Source organism: Hyalella azteca, unplaced genomic scaffold (assembly GCF_000764305.2).
Source record: "Hyalella azteca isolate HAZT.00-mixed unplaced genomic scaffold, Hazt_2.0.2 contig3758, whole genome shotgun sequence".
NCBI lineage: Eukaryota > Metazoa > Arthropoda > Malacostraca > Amphipoda > Hyalellidae > Hyalella > Hyalella azteca.
Genome location: NW_025933995.1, coordinates 46,812 through 72,399, shown reverse-complemented (window position 1 = coordinate 72,399; position 25,588 = coordinate 46,812). Strand labels below are relative to the sequence as shown.

General features: G+C 39.8%; 1 protein-coding gene across 2 annotated transcripts in view; it reads right to left on the bottom strand.

Annotated features, from left to right (window-relative positions):
• Positions 1 to 15,812, bottom strand: part of LOC108676370 (plexin A3) — a 166,663-nt gene extending 150,851 nt beyond the window's left edge. For both annotated transcript variants that reach the window (XM_018164434.2, XM_018164436.2), the window contains exon 1: positions 15,371 to 15,812. The gene's annotated coding sequence lies outside the window, so the exon portion shown is untranslated. The remainder of the gene's footprint in view (positions 1 to 15,370) is intronic.
• Between the last annotated feature and the right edge of the window lie 9,776 nt (positions 15,813 to 25,588).

Below are 25,588 nucleotides of genomic sequence, written 5' to 3'. Positions count from 1 at the left end.
ACCGTAAAGGTTGTCAGAGTTTCGCACAAACGGCACCATGACGTCTGTACACAAGCAGGATAGAAATAGGAATCCTGGAGGATGGAAATAAGAGTCCAGGAGGGTTGAGGGCCGATGCTTCCAGGTTACCAAGGTCAGGGATGGTCTCACGCTGCCACAACACGCACGCACGTCTTGCCGCACACATACAATGTACACTAATAATATTACGTTTACACACACTCGACCATAAGCGAGCGATGAGACTTCATACCACGCAGGCTGTAATACGTCATAATAGCATAACGCAGTTAGGTGGATACACGAATAATGCAAATGGCTCCACTAAATTGAGCAATGCACCAGGAACCTTAGAGCAGCATCTTAAAAACACGCCCGCAAAAAGTTCGGGAAAACGCAAAAACTGCTGAAAACGCAAAAACCGACGCAAAAACTGCTGTTAATAACATTAGGCAATATACGAGTGTGTGAGCAGACCGAAGTAATAATATAGAAGTCCCTTAATTTGGGATTTCACAAAGAAGAAACATCCGAGCTTTCGGCAACAACAAAAATTAACAAATGAACAAAATAGTAACTCTTTTCTGCCGGCAAGGAGAATTGAACAATAAAGCAGAAGTGACTGACGTTAATCTGAAAATAACTAATTTTGTTATTCACGCTACGTCGTAAGTAAGACTTGCATAAACTAATCTGTCCTGCCAAGGTTGTCGTGAGAAGGTCATAAGAGACCAACACAGCGTCGCACGCGGTGCCAGCCGGCGAACCGAGCGCGCCTTTTATGGGCACGCCGAGCATTCCGTAGAGCGCCGTCCCTAAACTATCGTGATCACATATTGCCCGCCTGCCTCTGCCTTGCCCGCACCTCTTGTTGCTTTGCCTGTACCTCGTCTAGCCTCGCTGCCTTGTAGGCACTTCATGTGGCCCGCCTGCCTCTGCCTTGCCCGCACCTCGTCTAGCCTCGCTGCCTTGTAGGCACTTCATGTGGCCCGACTGCCTCTGCCTAGCCCGCAACTCGTGTTGCCTCGCTGTCTGGTCCCTGAGTTCTAAACAAACTCGAATGGACGGCGAAGCAAACTCGTAACTTGGCGAAGCAAATTAACCCGTATATACATTATTATTAGTATTCCCATTGTATAATTCCTTGAGAAATTTAAAATATAACGAGATTTCGAATCAGTGCAAAAGTGCATAGTAACGGGTAAATTAATAAAATTACGTTAAAAAAAAATTAAAATACAGCCGCGAAATCTGAAAGACACGCCGTACCATAACCTTATCACTGATCACAAGCCGATATAAATTTTACAGACAGACTAATGACGAAGTGGGCAAAAGAAAACGAGTACAAGAGGCAAGAATTTGCTCCAAAAGAGATTAGCAGCCAGAGTGTTCCTAAAGAGTGTATGGGCGCATGACGTCGAAAACAGCACTGATTCCAAATCACTGCTTGAGCGCCAAAATACACGATTTGATTTTCTTAGTCAAGTCTAAAAAGGACAAGCATATTCACAGCAAAGCAAAACTGTCGAGGTAGGGTTTCTCAACGCCGCTCTCGATAATTATCAAATTCAAGTTAGTGTTATTTGTATCTCTCATGAGTTATATAGTCATGTTTAGCCAATTCAAAGCAACACCGTGTTTACAATTAACTTCGCATACAAAATTGATTAGATCAGTTGCTACAATCCTCAACCTAATCTACTGACCTCCATGTCAGAAAACTAGATTGGCTCCCGCTTAATGGTGAGTTAAGGAAACACACAAAACAAAGAAATCGATCACCGTAGATAATGGTTTCCTATACCTGCCTTGAAATCAAGTTATCTGTAGCACGGCATTCATGCGTCTAGTGGCTCAACTGTGATGCTGAGAGGCCAATAACACGGAGCCAATATCGATCAGATTGAAGCACGTTCTGAACTAGACACGTTGCCAACCAACTGTCATATAACTGATCACAATAAACGTCCTTCTCGATGCAGCGCTCAGTGCCTCCCATAGCAACACATTGCAATCACGCGTAACAATGAGTTAGAGAGACGCTTGAATTCGCGACACACTATCACACCAAGCAATATCGGACGCTCTGTACACACGCAGGAATAAGGCATTTACCTGCACGCACGGGCACGCCGTAGCGCTTATTGCAGCGTTAATTGCTGAATGGTTTACAATTTCAAAAGAGATGTCTGAATCATTATAGTCGTTCTGTGATTAATTTTACATTTAAATCCGTCAAGCATTCGTTGCGCTAAAAAATTGAATGTCGCATACAAATAATCGGGAACTTCCTAGAAGAGAATGAGAAATGAAAAATTACACAAAGAATACTGCTACGAACAAATCCGAGGCCATCGAAAGTACATCTCTACATCACAATTTGTAACAATAACAGAAGCATCCGAAAATGAAATTAAATAAAAAGCTCCCATTGGATGAAAAGTTTCGTTGATATCAAAAGCCAAGTTAAAGTCATCAGCAAATTGAAACTTTATTTTGCGAGTTTATAAATTATTTTATTGCAAATAAAATAATTTATAATGAGATAGCAATTTTTGATTAGGTAGTAAGTGAGATCGGGCGCAGCAGAAAGTTGGCACAGAACGGCCACGCTCGAGCGCGCGGCTCATGAATGGTAGCAGCTTTCTAGATTCTACTACGCAACAACGTCATCCAGCACCAAGATAATTCCTGCCACGGGACGGGCAGTCCACTATTGCCTCCCGGGCATGCTGTGTCAATGCACACAAAAAACGAGGAATGTCCTCAATGGCTGTAGCCGACTGCTGGTATGAGGAGGAAAAACTAGCAATAATTATCCGTTATAATCATGCAAGAATGCGATGCTAACTCGTCCAGGCAGCCGTTCTGACAATTTTACGAGCAGAACAAGCGTGTTTCGGGGCACAAGTCATTCAACAAAGTCAGTACGAAAGTCTAATGATGATGCATTGCTTTAATTACTCAACATTTGAAGGTTCGGAGTCATTCGGCAAAACTTTATCATCGCGCAACTTCAAATGATTTCATCGTCAGTTGAATTTAATGCAGGTTTAATCTTCACCAAGAGAAGAAATGTATTAAGTTTTTCTTTGTTGCATTAAAAGCCAAAACGTTAGCTCAAATCAATTACTCCCAAAGCAAGGTTTTTACGAGAGGGTTTAAGGCAGCTGCTCAACCGGCGAGCAACGGTACAACAGACTGCGCCTCTGGTGATGAGAACTGAACCCATCACCTGAACAAATCAGACAACATTAGGTTATTTTGTGCGCAAATTAACGTGACAAAAGATAACGTCTTAGCATTAACAATAATTGGAGCATTGAAGCACAAAAAAATTCGGACAACATTTTTATATTGATAATAAAGTTGAGGTTCAAATTCAGAAGAAATTTACCAGAGCAAAGTCCGCCGTCACTCTCTAAATTCATTTCTACACGGATCACTCGAACACATTTTAGCATTGAGACCAGAATTGTTGTCAACTCCCAAACCGCCAGTGAATATCACGATAGGGATCGATACAACCTCCAATAGACATCAAATATTTAACGTGAAAATTCGACACATTTCAATATCGAGCTCCCAGCCTTATATACTCTTCATACCTTAGAGCGGTAGAGACTTGTAGCGTAAAACTTTAACAAATAGATTACAATCCACATGAAAAAGTGCAAGGAGCGTTCAAACGCAAGCAGCACGCGGAAGTGCTCCGGAGTAAAAACCTAGAACTCTAAAAAAGCGCCGTCAAATATTTGAAAATGGAATGAATCGCATGGAACTGTCGAGAAGTGGAGAAAAATCCGGACGATATTTTAAAGCAGTGCGCTTGTATACCATCAATGTATATTGCAACTTCATCGGTGGCAGTGAGAGAATAGGCTCTGAACTGCTTATACGACCAGGTTTGGTGAAACAAAGTTATTTATTGCGTCAGTCGTTTTCATACTCTTCTCCTCAAGATCTTAAAGAATCTTCCACGACAGTAAAAACTTAACTCGGTATGGGCTGCTGCTAGATAACATTAAATGCAATCATTTCACAGATGGAAAAAATTCCAACAAGCGCATATCCAAGAATAAGTATATAAGGAATACCTCAAATCAAGCATAATCAGCAGAACTCCAACTAATGTTATTCTGTGACCAAATTTCAAATTGAATCTCTTCAATGCAAACTCAAATACATGTCGGAGATCGCTAAAGATATTCCTATAGAAGCGGATTCAGCGGAAAAGTGATTGCCCAATTCCAGCAATGGGAGGAAGAACCAGCCGAGGCAGCGAGCTTGCGCAACACAAGCGCCGGTCGGCTACGGCTCAAGTCATACAATACGCCGAGCTGGTTACCTTTCTTGGAACTGCCAGCTGGATGCTGGATGCATGCAATGCACATGTGCAACACGGAGCACGAATGGCATGACATACATTGTGCTATCGGTATGCTGCGTGTTGTCTTCAAGGACAAGACACGCACCGCTGCCGAGGCCTCATTACAACATAAATATCCTTACTTGCCTTGAACTTCATAAGATGTGGTCACGCCAGAGATCTGTCAGATCACGTTTAAGATGGAAGAGTCTCTAGAATAAACTCATTATGTTGAAAAACACCTAGAAGACTAAGGTAATGCAGCACAAGATAAACAACCATGCACCGGGAGAGAGAAAACATTTGACCCACGAAGTGTATTGTGTATTCTTCGCACATCCTGACTTAATGCTTCCCTCTTCCCAGAATACAAACTTGCGAGGCATGTAAAATGATTAATTTGTTCCCAGCCCACACAGAACACTGCAATGTGACCTAAAAAATCTCCGTCACATCTCCACATTTATTAAACTCCGTTACTCGCCTCGTCATATCGTATAACTTTAACAGGCTTTACACCACAAACACATCACAAGGCACGCCAAGTCCATAGCCACGTCATTGCATGTAGCTGCGGCATGCCTCACACCACAGCCGCAGCAACACACGCGTTACCCGCCTCGTCACATCGTATAACTTTGATGGGCTTTACACCACAAATACATCACAAGACGTTATATCTCTGGCGTCCATCACCACGTCATTGCGTGTAGCTGTGACATACCTCACAACACAGCCGCAGCAACACACGCGTATTTGACGCAATGCTTCGTCATCGAGAGTCGCACGTCTCGAGCGCACCATCGACCGACGGCCTAGAATCAAATCCCAACATTGATGAGCAAACAACCGTAGTACGCAGCCAAGCCGGGAGGCTGTTGCAGGCGCTGCCTGCGTTCATCTCAGCGCTGGAGGCTACGAATAAATCCTCTTAACGAAGGTTCCAAGGGATTGAATGTATTTGTTTTTCATTTGTGGTCGTGAGGATATATTCAAGAAATGCATGTTGATACGCTTTCGCTTATGAATTTCTAAGAGACACCATTTATTTAGCGAATACGTACCCGGTTATACACTACTAATAGTGTACTAATAATACACTAATACTAAAAACTAGGAGAGCCTACGTTTGCGTCGGATCAGTTGTTGTCTTAGAGATATAAACTAATTAACACGGAAGAGACGCTAGTTTTCGAGCTCAATTGGACGTAACTATAAGAAGCAGAGAGGCAGTGGAGGGGAACGATGGCGGCGTTCATACAATGCGCGTCCCGAGGCCCTGGAGCGAGACGAGGCAGGGGAGAAGCTGAGCTCTCATCACCACCAGGCGATGATGGCACCGTGAACACGCTTGCAGCCTGCATCGCTCTATTGCTTTAGCCAGTGTAAAAAATTTGATTTGGGCAGCAGCATCGGTCGAGATCTGTGAAGATTTGTACTCTGATATTCAGCAAAAACTATAACAAACTTTGTTTGATCAAGAAATAATAACCTTAAAGAAATCAGAATATTCCACAATCATTTGTATGAATAGTGTCAGTTAGATTCTGCAAGATGGGACTCGGATTTTTACTAAATACTGCTTCGTCTGTGTTCAATACTATGAAGGAAACTTTTTTTAATACATGCTAGTGGCCTAGCACACACGCCTCCTTCACTCCTATAACCCCGTGCAGAAAGTGATAATTATTAATACTTACATATACTCAAAGTTTGTCATAGCACTATTAAATTATACAATTTCACGCGTAACACGTGCAACTTTTACGATCATAATAAAACTTCAACAAGTCTTCATTGCCGCAGAATTCGTCCTGTGTAAGCTACGTTTGGAGCACTAGATGCAGAGCCCATCCAGCATCTAAAAGCAAAGAGAAACACTTGAAACGATCTGCACAGCGCACAATTAGGCACGGATGCGCATGGGCCTGATAATAGGACGCTTTAATCTAATCATCTACTAATGCCATCAGCTTTTCTTGTGTTACTTAATAAACAAAGAGCCACAGAAAAATAATAGGTTGTATAAGATACTATTGACGAGAATAAGTGAGCAAATGCAAGCGCCTTCGAATCAACTTTATAAACGATATATAAGGGCGCAAGGCTACATGGAAACGGCGGCTATACCAAGACTCGAAAGAGCCGCTTAGCTCGGCTAGAAGTTCGGAGTTCTGAAAGGATCCAGTAAGCGAAGACGAAGTAATCAATAAGACCTTCCCTAAACGCTGATGTCAGCGGAACTGAGCAGCAGCGGGCCCAGCGGACACAGGGCCGGGACCATGCAAGCTCCACGTCTCTGAATTTTATATACCGGAACCTCTATTCACACATATATGACAATGATATGTTCCTTTCAATTGAGATCAAATGAAAGTTAAAGATGCTGATAAAGTAAACTGAAAAGATCAAAGTGACGTTAGTTATACAAGTCACGAGCTGGTATCGGAATTCTTTTACGTATTTTGCGTCATCGCAAAATGTCATCATAGTCGTTCGCTTGATTTCAATTGTCATCTTTCATAAACAAAGAGAGCGTTGCATTTATTTAAAATACAAATGAAGTCAATCAATAGTGGCCCGCCATTACTAATTCACCCAAGCCTTCCCAAGATAATATGGATCATCCTGCGAGAAAGCAACACAAACGAATCATCCTCCGGCAGTTCTTCTTGATCCGAATCAGTTATTTTGAGACATGTCAGAGAGGAGGACATGGCTCACACAAACAATCTGCACCTCCGTTTTCTTGGTTTAAAAGGAAAAAGCGATTAAGGTGCCGTCACGGGCGCTGTTTTTCAGGCTAACGCCCGCAGGCTAACACCAAAGGTCCTATAATAAGTCTGGTCAACGGAGAGTCGCGTAACTGCAAGGAGTTAGCGGTCACAGTTACGGCACTAGCGCTATCACGGCATTGCTTTTCTGGCCTCATGAACTGGAGCACCATTTCCGCTCACCGCTGTCAGCTTCACCACATTCCACAGCACCAGTATGCCTATTTTTATCCACAGGTTAATTCAATTTTCACATTTTATTCTGACTCGACGCAGAATTGAATGAGAAACAATTTTAAAAATTCAATTGCCTTTCATTTTCGTCGATGACTGGATTGACTGCCGTTATTTTTTTTCAACGCTATCATAGCAGAAGCATGAGCACTAAAATCAATCGTTGGGAGAATGCATTTTTCTCACTATGCTCCAGACATTTGCATTTTTTACTACACTCAACTGCATCAAATATTTTCTATCACGTACGTACTCCGCAAACAAACGTTTTCTGTTTTATTCATAAATAAGCACGCGAGTTCGATTAGATTCGTATTCAACGACGCCAAAAGTTACACGTTCAGACTTCGTCCTCAAAAGGATGGACCTTCGTGAAAGCGTGACGAGCTAAGTTTTTTCCGGTATTCGAAAAAAGAAAATCGACGCCTGGCTTGCACACGACACACAACTCAAGGTATTTATTATTCATCGAGGCCTTAAATCGTTGTTTTGCACAGAAATCCACAAGGAAGCTTGTTAGCTCGGCAGTAAAGTTGTGGAGAATCTATACAACTCGATATCCTCAATGACATTAAAATGTAAAAATGAAGGAATAAGAAGAGGGCACAGTAAGAAATTAATCGATTCAAAGGAACGTGTGATGGGCAGCAGGTAACATATGAACAATAACAATTACTAAAAGGCGAGGTCTAATCGATAAGCCCCGGAAAAGCATTAGTTCGTTATTAGTGAACGACATGATTATACGTAGGGTGAACGAGCCCTCGGAGGCGACAGGAGTCTCGGACTGGGAAGTTCGCCGTCTCTCATTTAGAATATAATGGTTATTGTTGAGTGATGGGGGCTACGAAGCAGGCAACTAACTTCATAAAATAAACCTACAAAACATACATAGCTTAAATTCCGACTGAATACTGCAAAATTAAGAGATCCCGTAGTTTAATTATTAAAAATTAAACTGAAGCACATACTACTAGGGTTCAAGAAATTTTCATTCATTTATAGTCTTTAATCGATTAACTGTGACGTTTACAGGTAAACAATTACAATAGAAGACGACAGACGCAATTCAATTTCACGCGATTAACAATTAAAATTTAGCAAAGTATAAATAATTTACATCTTCAGCTGGAAAGACTTCAATGAATTATAGCAAGAGCGACCTCGACAAGTGCAAGAAGGGGTCACTGGAAAAGCGTCGTCCACTCGAAGGTGGCGTGGCAGTTGCTTGGAATAGCCGCGCTTCCGGCACTCAGGTGCGTTGGGACCGGACTAAAATTTACACCAATGACTTGACTTGCCGAAAAACACCCATACTTGCAACGTCAAACACTTAGAAGACTGGACTAAAATGTACACCAATTACTTGACTTGCCGGAAAACACCCATGCTTGCAACGTCAAACACGTAGAAGACCGTACTAAAGTGTCCACACTCCACATATTACTTGACTTGCTGGAAAACACCCATACTTGCAACGTCAAACACTTAAAGTAATCCAGAGCGTCTGTTAGTAAGCACCTCGATCGTATCTCCTGTAAGCCTCACGATTAAAAAAAAAGAGAAAATATACGAGTTTGCATGAAAATTTCAAGAAATAATATTGATGTTTAATTCAAATTATTGTACACTGAAATGAAGGCAAAATTATTCTTGATGCTGAAATCATCTTTATCGAAGCAGTCAATTAAGACGTATCTGATGTCGCAGAATGAGCAAATAAACCTTATATACAGAATAATTTCTAAACATTGTTTGGAGAATCTATGTCATCGTATCATATTTATCAGATAAAAGCAACGCTAACTTCGATGTAAAGTATGAAGTTTTAGTTGAACTCAAACGCGTTAGTAAGTTATTGATTACATCTAACTACGGTACACGTAAAGTTTCTCAGAATAGTCAGTTTCCTAAATTCCATAGAGGTAATAGTTGGCGAAGATATGCGCTTGAGCAAGCATGCGTGTTGGTGAGGTTTCCACGAACACCGGAAATGACGTTTAGTGTGAGAGAGCACAGCTTAGCCACTCGATTCCGTACGCTCGTCACGGTAATTAAATACTCATCTTTATATCATTATTTCTCTCAAATATAAAATGCGAACTATATAAATAAACAATAAGGGTCCAAACTTGAAAAAAAATTATCAAAAGAACTCGCTTCTCAGTCACGTGTTTCATTTAAAATATAATATAATAGGAGGATTAGGATTACTCGAGCATACGCCCATATTGTGTAAACATTTAATTTATACAATATAAAGCATTTTCTATACAGCGATTAACTCAGCGCCACTCGGTCGATAGCCCTCAGCAATGACATACATAATTATACTTATGACAAGTTTCCTTTATTATGGCCGGAAGAGTCGAACATGAGCTGTCGAAACATTGTTATCTGTGCTCATCCATCGCTCTTCAGTACGAATCATTAGTAAGCCGCTAACCTTCCTTTCCTGAAACGAAAAATTTCGGAGAAAAGTTCGTCGTTGCAACGGAGCTGTTTCTTCATATCTACAGCACGTGCGAGTTTCTTGTCACGAGCAAAAATAATTTTGATTTACTGCTACAAAAAGTTCAGAGTGAGGAAGTATGGACCGCAAAGGACCTTCAATATGCGTACGTGCACATTACTTACGATATGATAATGATCTTTCATAGCATTGCGTTCTGACTTGCAGCAAAATACAGCTGGTCATTATGTTGAAGACATACGTGCAGCACACGGTGACCGTGTTGTCAGACGTGCAGTACATGCGAATTGCTCACATGAGCTCGCAGGGCTGCAGTGAAGGACGACAGCGTAGGCCTGTGGCAGACAACACCCACGTACGGATGAGGAGGCCAGCTCAAGTGCGAATCTTAATGATGTATGGAGGCAGCAGAGAGGCCTGATTGGTAGGCACTGCAGTATCTGCCACAGGATCTACGATGGGTCACCAGCAACAAGAGTTTCACCGACGTCTGTATCATGAGTTCGGAATACGAGCGTAAGTATGAAGCCCGAGTCGCCATAGACATGGTAATACGCACACTTATCATGATAAATGACTGCATAATAACGGTGCGGTAACGCCAGCCAAATTTCAAAACTAGAAATCGGAGAAAATGTTTGCGAATTTGTCGACATGGGTATTCAGATTCCTAATCTTGTCATGGCATTGCATGTTCTCGGTTGTCTGCGATCATTCGTTCATGAAGGAGACTTAATGTTGAGTGTTTAAATACCAAGATAATTTCATCGGTCTGACTCAGTCTTGCTGCAACAATACTGAGCAAAATAACCCAGTATCAGAACACACCACCAATGGAAGTCTGTTGGCTTCTCATTTACTATAGGTTACACGCTTCCGAGTCCTCAAAAGTTTATCTGTCATTGAAGTTTCCGAGATATCTAGGACCTTATCTTGAGGTCATTTGAACCATTAAACGAATGTCCCCAGTGTAGTTCTAGTAAATTGATAATAAATGTAGCTCATCACGCAACTCAGAGCTACAAGACGGGTGAGGCACAAATGCGCGCGTCGTAAGAAGGATTTCATGAGAAGTAATTAAGAAAGCTGCGAGACAGTGAGCGGCTTGATGGCTGCATAGAGCGCGGGGAAGAGCTAGAACCGGTCCCTGCAGCGCCGTGTAACTGGTCATGCCGACTCGTGGAGCCATCGCATGACCTCACTTCGATGGTAGTCTCGAACTGCGCCCGATACTGCGTACTAGCGAGTGTTAATTTATCACAAGGATTTGGGTAATACAGGAGAAGTTATTCTGAACATTTTAGGTTGCAAGAACCTCTGCTTGGACTGAAGGCAGCATGATGACACGACTGCAGCGATTACGAGCTTCTCCATCTAACCGCACACCAGACAAGGATCACTGCTAGACTACTCTGAAACAACACACGCCATCATCGAGTTAACACTTTTAGTTTTGAAAGCCTAATTAATGAATAAGCAACATAATTAGTATAATTACTGGTCCACTTTATATTTAATCGAAAACCTCTCATATCAAAAGACTGCATCCTTCATTCTAGAAGTAATCTGGAAACTGTGAAATTACGCAGTAACTCCAGGAAAGAAGAAATCCCAAGGAGCGTCGAGTATGCTAACGCGCTTGCCATCTAATATTCCTACACGGAACGCGAAACTCAAGCCTTCATGCGAACATTCTTCCCGAGTCGCCAAGAAATCTTTCTGACTACAGACAGAGAAGCGCACCTTATGAGTACCCTTCATGAGTGATATATGTACAACAAAAAGTACGATAACTGGAAATTGTAGAAAAATAATTAATTTAATATCGATGCCCGTAACAGTTGCTGAATAATTGCATTAAAATGCAATGTGCTTTCATCCTGTGACAGCGTTCAAAAGAGGTTCAGAATGAGACCCAATGACAGAGGAGGAGGCAGTTCGTGCATAACATGGTTTATCTTGTGGCACATCTTAGCGACCTCACTCGTCCTAAGCACAGAGCACTCTTCTCTATACTCGGCCTATCCTACTCAATAAGTCATCTTTGGCCTCGGTACGAATTATGGCACGCGTACCGAGTTACAGTAAGAACGACTTTCAGTGCTCATATCAATGTGAATAATAATGTTAAAAAAACATAATACGAAATACCTACCATAAAGTAATAGTTCAGCATGTATTGGAGTGTGAGGTGACTAAATATTGTTGTGTATAAACTTCACAACATACGTTTCGCATATTCATGCAATTATATACATGATTATAGATGAAATATAATAAAGCATGATCAAAAAATCGATCACAGAGCTGTTCGAAGCGATGAATATCAATTTATTTCTCATGGAGGCCATAATCAGCAAGAATTAAGTGCCTGAATGAAAGAAAGTCACGCCAAACCCGATAAAACCAGCGCCCTGATCAGCGACATTCGTTAACAATGACGTGATATCATATGAAAATTTACGTGTCAGATTACTTGAGAGCAGGAAAGGCAAGACTATGGCATAGGTACTCGATCAGTTATGCGATCAGGAAAAATCGAGTTTCATACAAACTACGACCAGATCCTGCTTAAACATTAGGAGCTTCTGACTAAAATTTCGTATGATGGAAATGATAATGGTCTTTCATTGCATTTACCGAAAATTGGTGAAACCCTAATTTGCAGCGTCCAGTGTCAAATTCAGCTAAGGGTCGAAGAAAAAACTTTGTTCTATTAAAATTTTCATCATATTTTCTATTTTACACACATTTGGATTTAAAGTTTTGTTATTCAGCGCAGAGCCGAATTATGCGTGTTGATGCTCTTCATGTAACGTATTGACGGCAAGCACCACAGGCACACCTGTTACAGGCTGGCGACAGAACTATATAGGAAGCTGATTTTCGAAAGTAACTCTCCATAGAATATACCAGATCTCTAGGATAGAAAATTGCAATGTATACTCAAAACGGTAACTTCAAGAGTTTCTTTTACCACTTTTGAGCAATAGATGAATAATTACTACACTACACTACAATCACTACAGCAATAGATGAACAATTCTTCAATTCTATGATTTCAGCAATTATACTTTAAAAACAGTAGTTTTGATGGCTCTTATGTACATACTGGCACCATATAATCTCAACTGTAATATGCTATTCCAGAAAATGAAAACTTTCTTATAGCATGTAAACATAATGCTTTATTCAATCATCAATCTCAAATGTTACCAACAATCATTGCAGGGATTGAACTTACTGTAATGGTGTCTAACTTTGGTAGGTAAGCTTGATATTTTAATATTATAAGAAACTAATAACAACAACAAAACGTGCATCAGCACATAAGACATCTCAATCAACACTACCTTAATAATTTCCTTATTGTGCATAAAGCCTTTTAACATCTTAATTCTACCAGTAAAAAATTAATAAGTGGATACATATTACTTTTAATGAACAATCAATGGCTAAGGAACTGAAACATTGGAGATGGTAGTACATTTAGAATAGATGTTTTAATCCAATCTTATACTTTGTCTGGTCTTTTTTTAAGGTGCCCTCAAAGTTCAGTTGAACAAGATGCCAGAGATTTGGCACTCTCTGACAGTGCAGACTGCATACCTTTAATAAGACCTATAGAATAGTATAGTACTCTGTGCAGGCGCTACATGGGCACTATCAAGGTGCTGTATGGACGCTATAAATACATTTATATATTGTACATTTCAATAGAACCTATGCTTAGAAGACAGAGTTGCTGTAGTTCAACATAAAGATTTGATCACTTTGTAGAATAACAATAAGAATAATTAATGGGTGATATTTTGCAAAGGAGCAGATTTTTCACCAAAGTTATAGTAACCATTCTCATCTAACCAAAAAATCATCATTAGATAACTAGTAAAGATTAGCTATGAATGCTTGAAATACAGGGTTCAAGTGAGGCCAGAGTACCAGGCTGAGGATGGACAATTTTGGAGGAATGACTCATGAATTCATGAATGAGCAAAAACCTCACAAGCTCTGGGGCAACNCCACCACTGCAAATGAGGTTAAAAACTTGAAAAGCACACCTACAACACCATTTTTTTGAAAATCACACCTAATTCAACCACTGCAAATGATATTGAAAAACGCAGCTACAACACAATTTCTTGAAAATCACAACTAAGTCAACCACTGCAAATGAGGTTGAAGAGAACAGTTACAGCATCAAATTTTGAAAATCATAAATAAAACTATAAGAAGATAAGTTTTTAACCCAGTCTTTTTAACTTGAGCAATGTTGTGGCTGAATTCAGAATTTTATAACTACAGCTCTGTAAGAAAAGATGCATCTACTTTAGAATAAAGTATATTTTTTTTTCTAAAAGCATACCATCAAAATTCATTGAAATACTTTAGTTCCCATAGTATATAAAATCTGAAATCAAATTCTAGAACGGTACTTCATGCATTCAATATTGATTTTATTGTATCACGCTCTTGATACAAAAACATCTGCAATTTGTTACAGGAAGCGGAAGGCTAACTTTAAGGTGTTATGAGATCTGATCCAATTTAAATTAAGTGTTTCTGTTGATTATGTACCTCAGCTTTACTCAAAGATGGTTTATACACCTCTCAAATAATCCAACATTTTTTTCAATGCCTCGCCTCAAACATGACCTATATATGTTCATCTTAATCATCTAAAATAAAAATAATCAAGCTCATATTATAAAATTGGCTCAGATTTAACCCTAAGTTTGGCTGCACAAACACAGTGCCTGAAGATGTGCCAATACAATCCAAACCTAAGTGGCTAAGAAAAAATTTAATGGTCGTGCACAAATTGTGCTGTCCCCATTTTGTGAATCAATAGCCTTAGGATGTACAGTTTTCATCACAAATTTGTAAAATGAACTAGTTGACAATACTTGACATTACAGTCTAACTCTAACCTACTAAACCTAGCACAATCCAATCAGAATTGGGTATTCCAATTCCATCAAGCTCTGACAGCTCTGTTGATAGACTGTTGAGTGTTCTTAATAATTTGAAATTTGAACACAGACCAGTTTTTGAAAAAATTGTATGCTCTTCTAATTCATTCATTACATTGTGCACATTTATTGAAATGTTATTATAAATATGAATTAGGTGTAGATTTTCAATCACCACTGTCAGTGAGTCAGTCTTGGTGGCAACAATTTTTTCTTTTTTTGTCAAGGAGATCAACAAACTTTTTGTTGATCTCCTTACAGTCCTTAGTCCTTGTTGAGGCATGGCCCCTAACTTCCTAAGTATTTAGCCTACTCCCATCCCATTGATAGGGCTGCTAGGGCATATCATGCTGAACAAAATTATGGACTAAGAATGCAATAACAGATGAAATGCAATAAGAAATGAACCGAGTCACAAAATCCTTCATTTGCCACTATCATGATCAATTTATCATGCCAGTTACACACTTCTATTTCCATGCCCACAACCCTACCCAATGAGATGAGAGTGACTCTGACTCTGAGTGCCGACTAGGCTACATACCTTCAATAAGATGTCCTGTAAACCTATGCTGAGCCTCTGAGGAGACGAAGTCGTTGTAGTTCCAAACTTCCACCGTTCCACGTAATGGTTTGATCACTCAATCCCAATGATTTACCAAATTGCACTCGATCACTTGTTTTGTAATCAGGCGAAGCTAAAAATTACAAGAGGCAAGGGTCGTATAAGTACTTAAAATCACGGCTATACTGTCAACACAAACTTGACCGAAAGACGCCTGAATCGAAGCAGCGGCTAGGTTTGCACCATTTGCCGAGAGTTTAATGCTTATTCACACTTCAACTACCTAAAAACACGATACTGGGCTTCCACGAACAACAGATTATTGCATATTCCTTGCTATAGTTCTCGCTGGAAGGAAAAACTGCAAAGGTTTAATAGGGGCTATTCACCAACTGACGCGCTTCACACCACACTCAGCCAAAGCCGCCAGCCAACTGAGGAGCTACCCGGCGCACAAATGTACGAACATGCTAGAGTTGCCAGATAATTCTATTCGGTCGCTGTATTTCTATTATAATCACAATCTACTCAAAGCCAATGACAATGAAAAAATTAAGCATTATCATTGATCTGAAGCACTGTGAGTTTCCTTAAAATTTTTTTCTGTTTGAAATTCAGGCAACTGATCCTGAGATTTATAGATATATGTAATTTTTCCGTGCATCAAATAATTGGTTATTAAGGATAAATATGGTTCAGCAAGCTTTAAAAGTCCTTGGCATAATTTTTCACACAAAGTGATTTCATTCATACATATCAGCTCAACCCAACAGTTTTTATATTACTGAATCGTTTTGAATCTGAGTAAGTTTCAATATAACATTTGAATATCATATTGAAGCCTTAAATAAACTAAACCTATAGTTTCTTATCATTGTATGAAGATGCACAATTGTGCACCTAAGCTCATCATTATGCGCAAATGAAATGTAGTGCATATGCAACTTAGCTACAAACACATTCATGTCAAAGTCAGCTCTTAAAATATAGTACTTGGCAACCTATAGGAATGCAAAGTCACTGAACGTTGCGACTTTTAAACATTTCTTGTGATTTGTTTTCATTGAGTTACTCTGAGCTTACACAAATGCTACGTACTTACTCCTAATTGTTTTTATAATGTATAAATAATTATATCTTAACGTCAGATTATTTTGGCTACATCAATACCAATGTTTTCTTCATAAACGGATACAGATGTGGATGACCCGTTGTAGCGAGTTGCCCGAGCGCTCCCCTTAAAAGGAATTTCTGGGCAAGGACAAGGTGAGCATGTGCGCAGACTTCCGTACACAAGCAGCCGTGTACAGGAGCCTGTTTATGTAACCTAACACGAGTCCATGCAAATAAATGGCCTAAATTCTACCTACTGCCATTATTTGATAGAGCTTTACATTCGAGGTCACAAATCAATGTAACGAGTAGCTGGTGTCCCTAGTACCAGTTCTGTTGACGCTAATGTGCCTGGTGATAGTTTACCGTGCGCTAGTTTGCCTAAAGCTAGTTTTCCTGAAGTTAGTTTGCCTGGTCTTTTTTTTTCTCTGCTGGTAATATGCCAGGAGCCATTTTTATCTGTTGCTACTTTGCTGGTATTTGTTTTCTCTACTGGTAATTTGCATGGTGCTAGTATACCTGGAGCTCGTCAATGTGTGTTACTTTACTTTGAGCTTGTTAACTTGGTGCTAGTTTCTCTGATGCTAACTAAAGCTGCGTTGTGCGTAGCCGAGTAGACTAAAACAAACGCATACAAACGAACATTGTCCCCATGCATAATCATATACAATAAATTATATTGAAAGTGTAACATTTGTCTCAAGCCGAGTCTCCGGACACAAGCTGCGAGAGTGCTTGGCATCGTCCAGACGTATGGGAGTGACACGAGGCACCGGGCGGTAAGAAATTCGAAAGAAATTCAAAAGGCGTTTCTACAAATTCCAAATTAAATAGATGCTATCAAGCTCATAAAGGTGAATAGTTTATTTCAACCAAATTGAGGCTAATTCTAGCATAACAAAATGCCCATATCGTCCTGCTGTTTATAAATGTCAATGCTACATGATGAAGAAACAAAGTTGCCGACAGGTGAAGTTTCTTTCCGACATTAGAAATAGCGAGTTATTAATAAATAGCTCTTTCATTAAAAATAGTTTATTTCAAGCACAAGAGAATAATTGTGTTAATAACTCACCTGAATGACATAGTTGCATCAGTTCAAGGACAGTATAGGACAACAGTATCAGTTGTAACGTCAACACCCGAAATAAGAAAGGTCTAGCGAACATAACTGCAAGCCACTTGCCTGTTGGATCAATTTAGCTGTTTTACATCCAGCTGAGGGTACGGAAAAATTATCAGCATTAATGTTTTGCACTTTTGAGTGGTTCAGCGTTAATCCTGAATAAACATGTAGGCGAGCCATGTAGTCGTGGAAGTGGTGGAACTACCAGTGGCATCAAGTGCCTATAAAAACTGACATATCACCCCCTCCCTTCCCTAGTCGCCACTACCAGGATTGGCAATTACAACAACAACAATAAACATGTAGCAAGGAAACAGAGCAAAATATGTAGCGCTTGCATATTGACGTAAGAGAGTTGACCGGAGAACTGAGCACATGTTACTGGCTGCATCTTTACATTCTCGGAAGTTTGGCGTAAATTTTGTGTGGCGTTCAGCAAAATTCAACTACGGCTCAAAGGAGTTCACGCGGCGTTTTGAGCGAGTGCTCTCGAAGGTATGAAACCTCTCATACACACCTAGGTGTACAAATTCGTTTATTCATTTAATTACATCAAAAATAGGATGGTTACGACAGCTAACAATTTATATATAAAGATATAATTCGTTTGATTGTATTGTTATGACGGCACTCATACCGCGTGAGCGCAACGATGACGTGCGTTAAGATAATTTGACGCGTGATGCCATCAGGATGAGACCTTTTTTAAATGTCGTCTCCAAGAACACGACTTGCTCACTCCTTGACTACACTCAGCAGAGTTCGTGCATTTAGGACTCACTGCAATAAAACGGAAGCTCAACGTGTTATTCCTGCCTAATTCTATAACTGAAATTTCTACGTTTAAGTTCTACCTAATGCTCAAACAAAAATATCCCCTCGGATTTCTCACCCAAATAGCGGTTGCACCTAAGTTTTGGCCAGAGAAATGCGGTGTTTTTCAGACCAAACGCTGCAATAAGCGTCGTCGTAGCGGGCATTTGGACGACCACGCAACGATTTGAGCAGAAGCTCCAAAACGAAATAATAAAAGCAGCGAGCAAAGAAGCTTCATACATGCAAACTGCACCTAAATCATTGATTTAATCTGCCTTAGACAGCAGGAATTTCCCAGCGGAGCTCTCACCTTGCCATGTAGCCCAGCACAGCCTGAGTGTGCGCGACTGTCATAGGCGGTCGAGAGGAGGCCAACCATCGTTTATTTCAGGACACGATAATGGATCGTTGCAGAGCTGCAACGGATTAATACCGGCCATCAAAATGACGTTTTTGATGAATCCATACAAAAATTTTGATACATTCTTTAGCGGCTCATCAACTGCCCACAATGTCAGACCCGAGTAGTGGCGCTCCACAGAAATAAGTTGATAAATTCCGTGCACTGCAGCTGAGCCAAGCTTTCATATATATGATCAGAACGGTCATATGATCAGAACGGTCATATGATCAGAACGGTCATATGATCAGAACGGTCATATGATCAGAACGGTCATATGATGAGAACGGTCATATGATCAGAACGGTCATATGATCAGAACGGTCATATGATCAGAACGGTCATATGAACGGCACTTCTAGTTTCCCATTCAAATTTTAGCTCAATGGACAGAATTAATTAATCACCCAAATATACTGAATTTATATAAAATATTCGGATGATATTATCTCCTCAAAATTAAATGCAAAATGGGCTTCCATTTCGCGCCGGTTGGCAGACGTCAAGTGAGCAGCCATTGGCAAAACACATTCGAATATTTGGCAAAGGAAAATATTTGGCATGATTATTAAAAACAGAATACTGGGCATCCGTCCTCCCGACAAAATTATTGCTGGCCGGACGCCTAGCAGCACCCAACGCACTGGCGATTTTAAACTTTTTTAAGATCTTCTGCAGTTATTCATTCAATTATTGCTTTTTGTGTCAAGCATTCATACTACTATAAATTTTGGTTTTTCCAAGAACGGTGTAACTGTTTCTCGTCCCAAATTCTTGCACAGACAAAGAAAGAAAACGGCAATTTTGTGCAATAATTATGCACTTTACTTTTCAATTCGGGACGTCGTCTTCTTGTTAAAATCGTGCCACAGGCCGTACTTTTCGTGTGCCTAAAAGTAACTTTAGACGCAGGCAATCAACTCTTCCAATTTTATTCTGCTATCGTCAAGTCGAACTCTTGAGAAGAACCAAACACAGAGATATGCCTTAAGCTTCGTAGCAACGCTAAAATATTTCTTAACAGCTTTGTCGAACTCCGGGAAATAATTCAGCAATCTTTCTTTTCGTTTCCTTCAACTTTAATCACATTCTTCAAGTTAAAAAACTGCATTTTATGTTGATTACTTTTTTCTTGTTTAGAGACGAGTTTAAAACTTCTAAAGATTCAATAATAGTTTGGCAAGCACAGCGCAGGAGCAACGTTTAACTCTTTCGAGCGACACGATCACCGCGATCACCTAGCAGGCGCTTCAATTTCAACGTAAATATTTTGAGTTTTTCAAGAATTTTTTCATTTATGGAAAAAAGGCGCTACTGTGCTCGTCATGTTCGTCCGTCTGTCTGTCTCTCCGTCCGTGACTTCACGTTTTCGTCGACGAGAAAATGCGCTCTCTGTCACTCTCTTCAGTAAGTAATGAGTTATATTTTTTAAGAATTTATATTGCGCTATTTTGTTATTTGCGGCTATATCGTAGATTATTCTTTGTCCCTTGTGTTTGTTGTTTGTTTGCAGTACAATAGTATAGGCTGAACCAAAGTGACCCAACAGTTACATATGTATTGCACTATTGCTGCATATTCCGACTTCGTTAAGCTAACTTAATTATGAAAACATCGTTTTTCTTTTAAATCACATTGTGAATAGCAGGACGAATTGCTATGCGACTACGTAATGCCACGAATTGGTAATAATTTATGAATAAATGATCGAGAATGCGGTTGAAATCAGATGGCCTCGAGACCTCGACCTTTTATTTTTAATTGAAGCTGAGAAAATGAGCCCCAACAATATTTTATTGGCTGGTTGTTTAAATTTAGCGCCGTTATTAGCATGAAAGACCGTACCGCCTGGTAGATTATTTAACATGAAATTTTTTTTTCGCTGCTGACTGATTGAAGATTGATTAGCTTGAACACACGCTTTGTTATTATTTCTCTGGCATATTAATTACCATAGGGCCATATTGTCTTTCCTGGTATAGATTAAGTAGCATGCACACAAGCAAGTGTAAAGATTGCGATGCCTATGGCTTTAGAATACCTTCCTGCAATTCGAATGAAGGAAACGTAAATATCTGAAATAAATTTACTAGGCTGACACATTCGTATCATTGCTGGCTGCAAGTAGCGGTTCTCTATCACTTCACCCCAGATATCATTGCTTTTACCATTGTTGCCTGAAATTGATCTTAAAAGCTAGCCAAGCTTTCAGCTCTCCTTTCAAACGGTCACGTACTATTCCTAGCTCAATTGACAAGAGGATAATTACTGAAATATAAAAAGTATCGCAATATCTAATAATATTTAACTCTCTATTGGACAGTCTTCATAAGCAATGCCTATCATAAGCACGTGGGAAGGTCAAAAATATGGAATAACTCAATTAACGATGATGATAATTAGAACTTGAAAGTATCGTGAATATGCTCGAACTTAACTCAAATGAATGTAAACAAAAAATAGTGTTAACATCATTGTGATTAGACAACCTAATCTCCGAGGATTCAGAATATGAATGATCAATGAGCGTTGCACGTCAGAAGTTATGCTCGTATTATGCTGTTTTTAAAACAATAATCTCGATAATGCCTAAATTAGAGCGGCGCTAATAACCAGTTTATACGGCGACATGTAAAAATTATCAACAAATCCTTAAATAATCTCATCATTACGTGTTTTGATTGATAGTCCAGGGAAGTTCCCCGTCAGCGTAAGGTGAATAAAGAGTATTATTAAAGTGCGGTGTAGCAGTGTCAAGGTGCTACAGCATGACATTAAGTTTATTGCGATCTTTTTTGGGGCTCAGGCAGTTGATTGAATTCAACGACCTTCAGTTGATGAATCGATGAATAATTAGGAATATTATTGGACTATACTGTGCATTCTTATTTTGTTTTACGGTTTGCTAAATTAAAAATTAAATTCTTTGCTACAGCAAGATGTAAGTGTTATGTTTTCTATTCTATTTAACGGAGCGTTTCTCAATGAACTATTTCATTGAAACAACATCTCTCCGTCTTGCGTGAAAGAAAGCTTTGACTGAAACTTGATTAAAAATTCCACCGCAGAGTCATCAAGACATTACCGCTACACGACTCAAAACTTGGGACGTCTTTTGAAAGAAGCCATGTGATCAGAGCGCTCTATATAGTTTTGCAGTTCATCGATACATCACGCTTGATACCAGGTAACTTTTGCAGGAGCGGCATCCTGTGCTGCTGCAGCGTCATCAGCTAACGAACTTTACAAAACGGCAACTTAAGCTACAACTTGCCGATCAATTTACTAAGTTGGCTTGATCAGGGCTCGTTGATCGAGCGGTCAATCTACAGCAGACGCGCAGTTGCCAAAGTTCCGACCTGAGCTGCCTGGCCAAGATTTGCTAGCCTGTTTAGGCGATGGAAATTTAAAGCGAGCGTCAAATTTTCGAAGACGTTGACGAAGAGTTTGCGGTCCACGGAAATAAATGAAGATCGCTGCTTCCGGTCCATCTTGCATGAAGGATTAGAACTGTGCCATTAGATAAATGTTGCAAAGTTGTAGATTTGTATATAGAGCTTATTAAATTTGTTATCTAATCTCCTGCGTAGCTGCAGGAATTGTTAATACCGAAATTTCGTTTTTTAATTGAAAAATGGTTCGTATATTTGCGAATGCCTGAAAACGTGTAGCTCTCCGATGTTGTGCGAGGGAACTGAGCGAGTGAGGGAAGGTTATGATGCAGAGTATGACTTCTCTGCTCTTAATTTACGTTCTTCGCTCCCGAATGATTCATGAAATATTTAGGAGAATAGTATGCGATCCATTTAGTTTTTGCGTTATTTTTAGTAAAGTTTGAATTGGCGAACGTCGTTAGTTTAAAAATTCTCACTTCTTGAGGTCTCGTTTGTAATATCTTTATCATCAGGAAATGTTTTTTTATAAGGAAAATTCTTGATAACTTAGCTAAACCCAATCGTATACGATTGCATTAAACAGTGCGAATAACGTTGTTTCATCAATTATTTAGTTTTAAAAATCTGCAGCACGTCAGATTTGTTGGATATTTTAATACTTTAAAACCACTCGGAATTAAAAAAAACGCCATCGGAATGAAAAAAAGGAAGAGTTAAATAAGCGTAGAAAATTTCTCGTGTGCGAGCGTCACCTAATCCGAAAAACATGGGTAAATAATAAAAACCTCAAAGTGGAAGATCGTACTCGGAAAAAACATGCAACCTCATGAGCCTGGCCTAGAAATGCCACATCGGAAGTTTATGCAGCTTCTACGCACCTCGTGCAGCTTCTGGCACCGTGTGATGTGGCATGGCAGAGACAAGATAGGTCATTAGTTTATTAGACATAACTTGTGTCTTTATATATGAAATATTTCTGTTTTAATTACTTATTTGTTTTATTGTTGAAACTCATGTAAATTAATTTCAAACGCATGCTGATAGTTGCTCGCATTTTTGAACTTGCTTCAGTACATGAGCCGACTTAAACTAAAGAGTTCGATTGCCCAAACTAGTCACTAGATGCATTTAACTAGAGATGCACTAGAAGACTGCCCAAACTAACTAGATGCACTTAAGTCAGTATGTACGAGGAAACAATCACTAATGATTCTATTTAATTTAGGCATTTTTTATCGGTTACAGTGAAGTTTAAAAAGGGCAACTGTAGTAGTAAACTGATCAATTTATTCCGTTAACGTGCGCAAGATGTTCGTTCACTAACAATATAACCCTGCATTTCGTAAACCAGCCCTGGTATAGTCCTGCATTGCATATACCAGCTCTGGTATAGCCCTGCATTGCGCATACCAGCCCTGGTATAGCCCTGCATTGCATATACCAGCCCTGGTATAGTCTGGTATAGCTCTGCATTGGGTATACCAGCTCTGGTATAGCTCTGCACTGCGTATACCAGCGCTGGTATAGCCCTGCACTGCGTATACCAGCTCTGGTATAGCTCTGTTCGTAGCGTCGGCTGACCGTGAGAGGGTCTGCCGTTGGCCAGACGTTCGATGTGAAGCAGTGATGCAAATAATCTGGCAAGGATCAAGCTTCGCTTCAACTGACATCTGCAGAGATTTATTCACCGAAACTTTGAAGTAATAACACTGCACAGCGCAAGCTGCTGCTCGGTCTCCGTGTCTGAAGAAACAAGCAAACTATTGCACCTCAAATGTTCTGCAGGAATATAGTGATACGGAAGATTCCGTTTAACTTGATTTAAAGATCAGTAAATCTACCTAAATTGACGTTATTGAGTCTCATTTCCAATATTCAAAGAACTGAGTTATTTACTGCTCCATGGTGACTGTTTGGTATGAACTTTTGGTACTTTAATGTATAATGAGTGCGACTGCATTGTGGTTTCCCGGTCACGATTTTTGAGCTTAATAGTGATATCAACCTTCATTATCAAACATCGTTTTCATAATATTTAAAAAATCAACGTAAGACATCCAGTTTTCCAATGAGAATACATAGCACATGGAAAGGAAAACAAAGATAGCTCTTACTCAAATTTCACTGCTGTCAACCAATTTTGATAATTTCCAAAATTATAAACACCTTATAGCTTACGATCAGATGCTAAAATTTGACCTATGCAAATAACACAAATACAAATAATGGTATGACATAACGAATAAAAAAATCTTTACAGAAGTTAATAGTGTTACGTCACTACTTTTCTAACCACACACCTCTGGCCATAGTAGATACTCAAATGTCAGGTTCAATATCCGTAGAGTAATTCACGAGTGTCGCTTCTAAGTTGTTCTTAGATGTGAAATAAACTCTATGTGCTATCGCTCATTGACCAGACATAGTTGAGCATCAAGCTTAGTATTCTTATTTAGGTCAGCAAAGAGCCGAGCCATAAACACGTGTCCTGTTTTCATAGAACAAGTGCCCTGCGATGGGCAGCCTGGGCATGTCACACAAACATTTAAAAAAAACAAGCATGAATGAAGAAAAACAGGATTGGTGACCTTTGCAAAAGCATTTAAGTGTGTGATGTAAGCTGAATAATGTCATTTTGTCCAAGTTTGATGGACGAGTCCATGAATGATATTATGCTAATGAGCCATAATTATTTTGAACATCACATGAAGAATGCGAAGCAAACGGTAATGTGAACCATCGGTTCACACATGCACACACACACACACACACACACATGTTAAGCAAGTGAATTAATTAACTACACGAATCTTGTGATCAAATAAGCGGATATGAATTACATAAAAGGTTGCGAACATCGCTGAACTAATGAACGCTGCAAACTTCAGGAGAAGAGCAAACCTAGCGATCAGGTTAAGAACGCTCGGCACACAAACGCACCGCAAAAAAAAAAAACGCGCGGCAAAAAGGTACAGCATTCGGCACAAATGCAGAGCACTCGGCACAAATGCACGGCACTTATAATTATTTTGAACATCACATGAAGAATGCGAAGCAAACGGTAATGTGAACCATCGGTTCACACATGCACACACACACATGCGAACCATGTGAATTAATTTACTACAAGAATCCTGTGATCAAATGAGCGGATATGAATTACATTAGAGGTTGCGAACATCGCTGAACTAATGAACGCTGCAAACTTCAGGAGAAGTGCGAACCTAGCCATCAGGTTAAAAACGCTCGGCACAAAAACGCACCGCAAATAAACGCGCGGCAAAAAAACGCGCGGCACAAAGGTACAGCACTCGGTACAAATGCACAGCACTCGACACAAATGCACA